General features: G+C 39.8%; 1 long non-coding RNA gene across 2 annotated transcripts in view; it reads left to right on the top strand.

Moving 5' to 3' along the window:
* The first annotated feature begins 9,972 nt into the window (after positions 1–9,972).
* The window catches only part of LOC141570173 (uncharacterized), a 403,207-nt gene continuing 401,689 nt past the window's right edge, over positions 9,973–11,490 (top strand). For both annotated transcript variants that reach the window (XR_012494127.2, XR_012494126.2), the window contains exon 1: positions 9,973–10,618. This is a non-coding gene — a long non-coding RNA (uncharacterized LOC141570173). The remainder of the gene's footprint in view (positions 10,619–11,490) is intronic.

Genomic DNA, 11,490 nt, shown 5'->3' with positions numbered 1-11,490 from the left:
ATTCAGGTCATCTAACTTTTTCCTGCAGCCTTTTCAGCACTTCCAAATAGTATACTTGGTTAACTGTCTAGTTGGTACAAATTCATAATGAATAATCCCTCTGATATCAAAAAAAGGATAGCAACATCATTGAAAACAATTCATGAACTTAATTATCAGACGTGTACTTTAGAAGAAGTTGGGAGTGGGAGTGGAACACCTCAGTCTCCTTCTAGCTGTACCATCTGATCACTGTGAACTTGGTTCTGTCTCTTCAGCTATCTGGGCCTTAGTTTATTTATGAACAAAATGAGCATTTTGTACCAAGTGACCCCCAAGTTTATTTCCATAGATCTAGCATTCTCTGTGTCGGTGATGATGGTCAACATTTTGAAGTTTTGCATTATATATTTCAAATCACATTTGAATATGCCATTTTGAAAAGTGTTACAATTCCTTTTGTTCAAAAATATTTTTTCTATACCTTGATTGGAGAATTGCGTGAGGGAAGATCTCTCAAATGAGACTCAGATGGGAAAAGAAAAGGGGAATTGAATGAACAGTTCAGAGATTGTAAGCAGCTATCTTCCCTGAAGGCTAAGAAAAGAAAAACTGTAGAACAAAGATTTAAATTAAGTATCTGGTAGATTTCCTTGTTCCTAAGTGAAGTGAGTGTAAGAATTCCACTATTGATCCTTTTCACTGCAATGAACTCATTGCTAGGATTTCCCTACCCCAAATGACAACTTATCACCCTCACCTTGAATTCTCCCCATAATCCTCCCATAATATATTTCATAGAACATTTTATATATAAATATGAATATTTATCAGAGAGTTATCCAATGCATAGCTTGTCTATATGCTATATAAATGGACATGCTTTAAATATTTTTCTGTTTTATTAGCTAAATTACAATAAGAACAATATCCTGTTATTTATTCTAGCTGGAAATTAAAAGCTGTCTATGGAATAGAATGTTGGCTTTAAAGACATTTATTTTCCATGTCACATTTTTCTTCTATACTGGCTTCTAATCTGAATCCAGGCAGATCTTTCCTTTTTGAAATTCTGATAACTAAGGACATTTGTTCCTTTCTGTGTAATCTCTTCAAACCTTATAATCCAGTTGAGACTGCCCATCTGACATATTGAGAAATAGCTGATTCCCTTAGTAGGCATTTCCATGAAACAGTCTCATTCTTTTCCAGACATTTTTTATCTGTCTGAACATTTTCCTTTCAACAGCTGCATACAGCTTTCAAGTCTTTTCTTTTCATATCTGATTTCCTTCTGTCTGTGGTACTTTATGTGACTTCTAGTTAATTCCTAGCCCCCTGTCCTCTGTCCCCAATCTTATTTCCAATGTTTGGATCTCCAGTTCAAGTATTCACATTTTCTGGCCTCACTGATTTCATTTCAGACATTACATTGTAATTTTAACACTTCTAGATATGATATTTTTAATTAATTTCACTTCCATCTAATGCTGGAGCAAAGGTATATACAATAATATTTTGGGTATATATGTATATTTTGGGAGAAGAGATATTTCTTCTTCGGATTCTGAAAGAATAAGCTTTTCTCCAGTGCTAAAGGACTGACTAAATGAGAATATTTTTAACACACCTAGCTTAGGTTTAGGCTTCTAGAATCTACTCTATACGTCTTGATTCCATTTTACTCTCATTGTGGAACTTCATAAACCACAGCTGGTAAATCATGGAGCTATTTTGCTGAAGAAGACTTACTTTCCTGAATCTGTCACATGATACTGTCAGTCTGTACTGCCTGTTCCTCAGGCCAACCATGACAAGGTTGGATTATTTTGGAACCTTACAGCTGCATGTGATAGAAACTGAATTCGAGGTATGGTAGGCAAAAAGGGGCATGCACGGTATTAAATATTCTTTCACAATCCATGGTCTCGGATTCAAGAATGCCTGGAATTAGGGTTAGCAACCCTCTTGGGACTTTCTCACTTTGTTATTTATGCACATTTGTTTTTTCTTTTTTCTTCACAGACACACTTTTCATTTTCCTAGGCATGAAATAAGATTTATATTTCCACAAATCAAACCTTTCAAGAGAGGCTGACTTTCTCATTTCCAAGTCCAGAATTCCCATGGAACAAATCAGTATTCATCCATCTTGTATGAAGTTTTTCACTCCTAGCCCTATCCATAAGGTTTAGATCTTAGGGAAGATGGGGTAATCAAATTTAGGACTTGGTGAGGCAGAAAAGGGTTAATAAAAGTGAAACTGAAGGGGGACTGCCCAGGCCTGCATCCCCTCCCCAAGAACTGCCCAGGCTCATCCCCTAGAAATAAATCTAAGATGTCTAAACCCTCATAAAAAGAGGAGATAAGACCCAACTGGTATTAACTGGTTCTTCACACATGCGCAAACTGCCAAAACCTGCCCATTAGTTGAATTCTAGCCTAATTATAATGCAATTAGAATGGAATGAACATTAAGGCTTGCCCTCCCCTCCCATATGTTTTTCTGTATGTATTCTGGGTAAGAGCATGCATGGAAAGAAACTAGTTATATAACCAATGTATGTCAATCAAATGACCTCAGTCTATACGTCACATCTCCTGCTGTAAGGAAATTTACCTACCCTTTCCTATACAAGGAAAATCGTACCTAAAGTTAGGGGCAGTCATCTGCCCCAGCACCTTTTATGCTGGCATCTTAAATAAACTTACTACCTTGCTCTCCTCATTTCAGGCTGAGTCTGTGAATTCTTTTCACCTTTTGTGAACGACCAGGGGTTAATTCCAATGATAGAACAGGACTGGCCTCTTCATTATGACCTGTCACCATAACATAGGGTCATGCAATTTTGATAGAGGGCTTCTGCAGTAAACATTCCAGAGAGCGGACAGATAATTAACAAATCTCCCAGGCAACTAGTTCATACCTTCTGCTCTCTTCTAAAGCCTCCAACATCACCTCTCCTGTTCTGTCTTAACTTTGCTTTTTATTCCACTGAAAAATAAAAGCAATCAAAGAGAAGTTGAGATGTTCCATTAGTAAATCTAATACTTCTTTTTTTTTTTTTTTTTTTTTTTGCCTTAACTTACAATAACCATGGGTGATTGGTCCTTTCTCCTTCTATCTAAAGCAAATTCCTCTACTTCATCATTAGTTCCCATTTTTTTCTCTATTACTGCAGGCTTCTCTTCTCCTGCATCATCAGCTTCCCTTCTCACTGTATCATGTCCATCAGCATCCAAATAAACCATAAAATCTTTAATAAAAACATTCTCCCTTGACCTACATGTTTCCCCAGCTACCGCTATACCTCTCTGTTTCTCTTGGATAAACCCTTTAGAATATATATCTATATTCTGTTTCCAGTTACTCACCTTTCATACTTCTTGAATCCCCCTCCTGTCAAGCTTTTTTTCTCACACTACTTCTCAGAAACTGCTCTCACCATGGTCACCAATGACTTAAAGTTGTCAAATTCAAAGGTAAGTCTCAGTTGTCATTTTACTTTAACCATCAACAGCATTTGTCACAGTTGATTAGTACACTCTTCTTAAGACAATTAAAATATAAGAACTCAATCCATATTCTACGTGAAGCACTACTAAAATCCACTAAATGCTTCTTGATCAAACTATAGATGATATACATTTGAGATGCATTGTTTCTTCTGATATTTGAACTGAGAGTTGTATTTTCCATAAGTTTTACAACTGAGGCTAAATATTAAATAAAACTGGATGTACAATAAGCCAGTGTCCCTTCAGAGAGGAGTTAACTTTTCTCTGCTCTGTGTGCATATTCATTTATTTCTTCTACATAGACCATAACTCATGATCTGTAATTGCTGCTGTCATAAAGAAGCATCATACTCTTCAAGTACTGGTTGTCCTTTATCTTAATCCACAAAGAATAAAGCAATTCTTTTCTAAACTTCAGAATGTTCTACCGTATTATCTCTAATGCAGGAGAATGATGGCCTGAACACCTACCTTATGATGTTATATCACTGTTATAAGTCCATAGCACTAAAAGATGTATGGTATGACTTAAATTCACACTATACATCTTCTAGTGATTACATTTTATAGTGATTACTATAGAAATGTTTGCCGTTATAATTTCTAGGCATCTCAAACATACTACATTTAAAGTCAAACATTTTAGCTTTTATCTGTCTTTCATCTACAAACATTCCACAAAGAGCATAGACAATTAACTAGTTTCCTAGATGGTTTTTTCTCTTCTCCCAAACTCCAATATTTTCTCTCTATTCTTTAATCGCAGACAATGATTTTACTTGTTATTTCACTGAAAAAAACCTACTTCTCTTGCTGACTTTCCGGACTCAAGTAAGATTAAATTCTTTTCTCCCAGGTAAATAGACCAAAATCCTTGGTGTCAAGATTGACTTTTTTTTTTAAAATGACTTTTATTTTTCAGTTACTGTTGACATACAATATCATGTTACTTTCAAGCTTACAACATAGTGATTAGACATTTATATAAATTATGAAGTGATCATCCTAAACACTCTAGTAACCATCTGATAGCATACATATCTTGTAGTTATTACAATATTATTGACTGTATTCCCTTTGCTGTACTTTATGTCCCCACAACTATTTTGCAACTACCAATTTGTACTTCTTAATCCCTTCCCCTTTTCACCCACTTCCCAACCCCCTTCCCGTCTGGCAACAATCAAAATGTTCTCTGTATCTATGACTTTGTTTCTGTTTTGTTTGTTCACTTATTTTGTTTTTTAGATTCGACATATAAGTGAAAGCATATGTATTTGTCCTTTTCTGTCTGCCTTATTTCACTTAGCATAATACCCTTCAGGTCCACCCCTGTTGTTGTAGAGGGCAAGATTTCATTCTTTTTTATGGCTAAGTAAATATTTATTTTCTCTCTTTTCTCCTTCTGGTACCCCTATGATGTGAATATTGGTATGCTTGATGCTTTCCCAGAAACCCCTTAAGGTATCATCCGTTTTTTTAGACTTTTTTTTTCTTTTGCTGCTCTGCTTGTGTGTTTTCTGCTATCTTATCTTCCAAATCACCGATTTGATCCTCTGCTTCATCTAATCCACTGTTGGTTTCCCCTAATGTATTTTTCATTTTGGTTATTTATTCTTCATTTCTTACTGGTTCTTTTTTATGTTTTCTATATCTCCATTTTTATATTTCTTATCTCTTGTTGAAGTTATCCCTGAGGTCACTGAGCATTGTTATAACCAGTATTTTGAACTCTGCATCAGGTAGATTGCTTGTCTACATTTTGTTTAGCTCTTTTTCTGGAGTTTTGTTCCGTTCTTTCGTTTGGGGCATATTTCTTTGTGTCCTCATTTTGGCTGCCTCCTTGTGTTTGCTTCTATGTATTAGGTAGATATGCTATGTCTCCCAGTCATAGTAGAGTGGCCTTATGTAGTAGGTGTCCTGTGGGGCCAGAGGTGCAGTCTCCTTAGTCATCAGAGCTGGGTATTCCAGGTGTGTCCCTTGTGTGTGCCCTCCTGTTGCAGTTGAGCCTTGATTGCTGTTAGCACATCATTGGGAGGCATTGGCTCTCAAGTGATTGGTTGTGAGGACTGGCCATGACTACAGTGGAGGAACTGTTGTGCAGGAGCTGACCCTACAGAGCAGGAGTCACTTTAGCAGGGCTCTGGTGTTTGCTGAGTCTGCCCTTTTGGTGTGTCAGTTGTGGGGGTGGTTGGATGGTGCTCTGGTGTGATCTGAAGCTGGCCACTGATGTGTTGGTTCTGGGGCTTCTTGGGAGTGGCTCTGGTGCAGGACAAGTTCGGGTCCACTTGGTATGGGCTACAAAATGATCTGCAGATTGTTGCCACTTGTGCTGGGCTTGGAGGTGCTGGGGAGAGGCTAAGCTGTGAACTGAGGCTAGCTGCCACTAATACTGGGCTTGAGGCCTCTTAGCAAGATGTTCAGGTCATGCTAACGCCAGATGCTGCTTTTTTATTTTTATGAACCTTTGAGAGATTTTTGGAAAATCTGTAGCATGATCTAAGACAGGCCATTTGTATGGAGTAGTCACTGGAAGCAGCTTGGGTGGGCCCTCAAGTTGGGTAGGGTGGGGCCTCAGGGACACAACAGGGTGGGGTCATTGGTGTTATGCAGTTTGATGGAGACGCAGATATGGTGTCCACGTGTGCATGCAGGCTGGGTTGGGAAGAGGACTCAACAAAGGAACAATAGCTTTTGGTGGCACTTCTGTCTGGGAGAAAGCTGCCCCTCCAGCCCTCGCCCTGCAGCCAGACAATTCAGTTCCTCCCCATATGTTCCTGGCACCTTTCAAGCTGCTGCCCCAGCATTGGAGCTCAGAGTGAGTGAGCTGTCAGTGAGTAAGTCTGTGTGTATGTCCTTTAAGAGTAATGCCTGGGACTGCAGCTGACTTCTGTCCACTCAACCACAGTCTCCACTGGTTTTCACACCCAGGATTTATGGGGACTTCTCTTCCCATCACTGGAACCCTGGGCTGGGAGTCTTGCTGTGGGTCTGGGACCCCTAGATTCTCAGAAGGGACCCCAGCAGTTGAGCTATCCCTCCAGACTTTTAACTGCCTCATGTACGTGTGGGACCAGCCCATTCAGTGTCTCTGTCTTTTCTTCCAGTCTGCCCATGGCTTCTTCTGTATGTCCTTAGTTGTAGGACTTCTGTTTGTCTAGAATTCAAGCAATTCTCAATTATGGTTATTCTGTAACTTAGCTGTAATTTTGATGTGGTTGTGGGAGGGGACAAGCATAGCATTTACCTACTCTACCATCTTGACTGGAAGCCTTCAAGACTGACTCATTTTTCTTTTCAATAACTCATGTCTAATCTGTCAGCATATCCAGTCAGCTCTACAGAATTTAATGATTTGTACCATTACTATGCTACACCAAGAAGTGTCCGTTTACCTTTTAATTGGACAATCTCAGGTGGATAATTGATCTCCTAGTGTCCACCTTTGCTCCTTTTTATTCTTTTAGCCTTAGAGCAATCCAGGTGTTTATTGTCTCCTTTCGTACTAGGGTGTCACTTCCATGAGAGCAAGAACTTTTTCTGTTTGTTCATTGCTATTCTCCCAGCACCTAATACAGTTCCTGGAACACAAAAAGCACTGAAAACAATGTTAGTTGAAAGAATCCACTAATCTGTGAGTTCACTGCCAAAGCAGGACCTTAGCTCATCAACTTTTGTATTTCTTATACTTAATATACTGTCAGGCAAAGAGCAGGTGCTCAAAATAGATTTATTCAATGAATCCCTGAGTTACTAGGGAGTAATACTGGTAAAACACAAGTTTCTTTCACAGGTTGTCCTTTTGTTCCCTTCCTCTAAGTGCACTGTAAAATGTCAAAGGGATAAATCTCTTCAGTATTAATAAATGATCATTTGTTAGGATGAAGATCTGCAGATTATAGTGGCTAAAAAAGGGGCTGGAGGCAGGTGATTGATTGAATAGGGAGCATAGGAACAGAGCTTCCTGGGAGATTGTTTGCAGGGAGATGAAGGCACAGACGTGGGAGATTATAATATCTCTTGCTACAGGAGAATGGGGGAGAGTTTGCAGAAGCTGACAAAAAACACCCTGGTGTTACCGGAGGGTGAACCCTCCTTGGCGCAGTGTCCAAGTTCTTGGCGTCTCAAGCAAAGAATTGAATGAGATACCGAGGTAAAGTAGTGAAAAGCAGTTTATTAGAAGAAAATGTACACTTCAAAGAAATAGAAATGGGCCCGAGCAGAAAGCAGTGGCTCAAGGGCCAGTACTAAAAGGGATAGTATACTCCAAAGAGTTTGGAGTGGGCTGAGCAAAAGAAGAGGCTCAAAAAAGAGCTCAAAAAGTTCAAAGGCTCAAAGGCCCAAAGGGCCAACGGGCCAAGGGTCCGGGCTCATAAAAAGGCCTGACTGTCGAGGACTTGGGGTTTTTATCCTTTTTTTTTCTAGAATGGGCTGTTCCTTTCCGGGCTTGGGACCACTTGATTGACACCTGTGATTGACAAGAGGCTATTACTCATCTTTTTAGATTGCACATGTTCTTTCCCAGAATTCAGTCTGTTATAATGAATTTCCAGGCATATGTATGATATTATAATGATGGTATAATGAGGCCCACGTGAAATGAAGGTCGTTGTGGCCTTTACTGTGCAGGTGTGAGTGACTGGCCTAACCTAGTTGGGTATTTTGTACCCTTTTGTTCCTCAAAAGAGGTAGATAATTACAATGAAAAGGGGAAGATTTGGACGGAGAGGGAGGTCTTTTGGGCGGTAATGCAGACCCGATGTCTATCTCTAACTACCTGCCTTGTTTTCCCCTTGAGAGACATGATACCCATAAAATCTCTATGAGAAGCTGAGGGACAGAAGGTCTGCTTTTCTGTATCTGCTTCCTGCTGGGCAGGGGCATAGAGCTGTCCCTACCTATTGGGGGATTCACGGAACTCCCACCCTATCTGATCTCGGATGTGAGGAACGGATCTCGAGATCTGCCTGGAAGACCGTGCTGGTTTCTTTGGTTGGGACTGACAGTCTTCCTGGGGTATCCTCTGTATCCCCAAAGTCCCTAAATGAGGAAAAATAGATTTTAATTAATAAACCATTAGATCTATAGAGCCTAATTCAAGAACATTAGGCTTCAATTCTTACAATCAACAAGGATACTGGCCTGGGGGGTCCGGAATGGGTTGGGGGATGTTGGGAAGTCATAGACTTTTAAGCAGTTACCTGAAGCTGGGGTGAGAGACATTCTGTGATTCAGGCTAGGAGCAATCTTTAGTCTAGGATTAAGAAACTGAATAGAAGAGTAATGAAAACTAGGGGGAAATTTCTATAGTGAGGTGTCTGTCTCATATCACTGGGACTTGAACAAAGTAAGAAATAGCTTTGCTTTTACTTCTTTGCTCCAGTCATTCTTAACTTTCTGTTTGCTCTATCCCTTCTTCCTTTCTTCCTTTTATCTACTTGTATTGAGCACTTACTAAGTGCCAGGAATATGAAGAGGTGAAGACATAGACAAAATTCCTATGGATTTTTTTAAATTAAAGTTTATTGGGGTGACAACTGTTAATAAAGTTACATAGATTTCAGGTATACAATTCTGTAATACATCATCTACACATCACATTGTGTGTTCACTACCCAGATCTAATATATGGTGATGGAAAGAGAACTGACTCTGGGTATTGATTTTTTAAAAAAAAATTATGTTTATGGTACTGGACTTGAGGGACATTGGGAGGCAGTGGAGCTAAGAAGCACAGATAGAGTGAGATGATAACAGCTTTGCTGTTGTTACAGTCAGATGTAGGTGCACGTGGAGTGTTGTTCCCACGCACATGGAGGAGCCTCGAAAGGAGACTGTGGGGAAAGAGGGCATTTCCCAGGAGATTTTGAGATTTTTATAAGAGTTTTAAAAAATCAATAGGAATCTTCTAGCTGATAAAATGGAGAAAGGCATTCTAGATAAACGTGACAATAGTGTGGAGATGCTGAAGATAAAATAGGGTGTGTTTTGAAAAGTACAACGTCCCATGTGTCTATGGAAGAGATGGCATATGAGGGTGACTAAGAAGATGAAGCAAAGGTAGGCAGAAGCCACCATGTGAAGTTCACAGAAACGAAAACACGTGTGAACATATTCTAGGTGCTCTGGAAAGTAATTTTAGGATTATAATCAGGGATGTAAAATAATGAATCATATTTTTGTTGTAGTGAGATGGCATTAATAAATGAAGCGTTTCTTTAATTATTGAGAATTTTTTATGTGTCAGGAAATGCTTACTAGTTTGAGAGATTAAGAGGTTAATAACATAGCATCTCATTTAATTCTTCTAACAAACCTTTAAAAAAAAGTGTTATTAAGTTCATTCTAGAGTTAAGGAAACAGAAATTTAGAGAATCTTTCCCATAGGACTATGACTAGTCTGTGATTAAAATTCTCAGCCCTGTAACTCAGAATCCTTAAATTCTTAATCACTATTTTCATAGCTGTGACCAGAGATAGGTTAAAGGGGGAGGGTGGCACAGTAGATGCAGGGAGATCAGTTAGTATGGAGTGAGCCTGGAGTGAAATCATAAGAGTATGAACTAAAACACCACCACTGGAGACTGAGGGAAAAGATGATTTTGAGACAAATGAAGGAGATAGAATTTATAGCCTGGTGATTAACTGGATATTGACGAGCAAGTAAAAGGAGAGTATTTAGGTAGAATGTCTGTTGGGCTTTTTAATCCATGGTAACCAGGGGGAAGGTAGGGCCATTCACAGCAATGTAAGATGAGGCTTGAAAGCGCTCAGATGTGTTGAGTAGGCGGGGCCTGTAGGACATGCGCAGTTGGATATACAGCCTTGAAAGCCAGTAGGGCTGTGAGCCAGAGGGTAATCAGCGGCAGGTGAGCAGGCATAAGCTGGCCCAGGGATGCTTGGTAGGCTAATTAGAAGAACAGAGGGCTTCGGATAGAGCCATGGAAACCCAAACATTTAGTACATTACGAGAAGGAAACCTGCAAAAGGAGTCTGAAAAGGAACAGAAGTAGACGTAGAACCAAAGCTAGGAGACAGAGATAGCCCAGACGCGGAGGCGAAGGATGCCCGATAGAGGAGACGGGCAGTGATGGAAAATATCACAACGAGCACAAGTAAGGTAAGAACAGAAATATAGCCTTTTTATGTGATGACATCAGGCTCATTGCTCAACTTATCAAAAGGAATCTACTTGGTGTGAAGGAAGCTGGCCCCATCTGGAAGCCGGCAGTGGAGATGAAAATGAGGAGTTTGAGGTGTCGGTGCCTAAGGGCGGTGTGGGATGGTCGCCGGAGCAGGGCGGGTCATGGGAGGAATTTTAGGAGGGGCTGGGAAGTGACTTGGGCGGGGGTGGACTTCCAGGGTAATGTTGGAAAGATTATTTTTGAATAACATACTGAGAGACCTCAGAAATAGATTTTTGACTTTTTTCAAATGTGCTTGTGAGATAGAAGTGGAGACATGCTACTTATATATCCTTTTTAGCTTTATTCAGACTTGCAACCTACACAAATACTGTCACTTTTTTAAGGATAAAATAGGTTTATTTCTTTCTTTCCTCCTTCTTTACCTCTCTCTGTACTTCCTGAAGCTCAGGAGCTTGGAGAATGGACCTTTAGTTCTAATTCACCATCAGTAACTTTTTTCTTTCAGTAAGGTAGTATTAGCAGTACCTGTCCCCTCCCTTCCCCCTCAGTGCTGCCAGGGGAAGATTTTTTTTTTTTTTAATTTTATTTCATTAAATTTATTGGGGTGACAATTGTTAGTAAAATTACATAGATTTCAGATGTACAATTCTGTATTACATCATCTATAAATCCCATTGTGTGTTCATCACCCAGAGTCAGTTCTCCTTCCATCACCATATATTCGATCCCCCTTACCCTCATCTCCCACCCAGCACCCCCCGCCCCCCTTACCCTCTGGCAACCACTAAACTATTGTCTGTGTCTATGAGTTTCTGTTTCTCATTTGTCAGCCGTTATGGAAGGC

This window comes from Rhinolophus sinicus, chromosome 17 (assembly GCF_057876585.1).
Source record: "Rhinolophus sinicus isolate RSI-liver-muscle chromosome 17, RSI-T2T, whole genome shotgun sequence".
Taxonomy (NCBI): domain Eukaryota; kingdom Metazoa; phylum Chordata; class Mammalia; order Chiroptera; family Rhinolophidae; genus Rhinolophus; species Rhinolophus sinicus.
The sequence above is the reverse complement of the archived record's forward strand: the minus strand, read 5'-3'. Positions and strand labels throughout refer to the sequence as shown.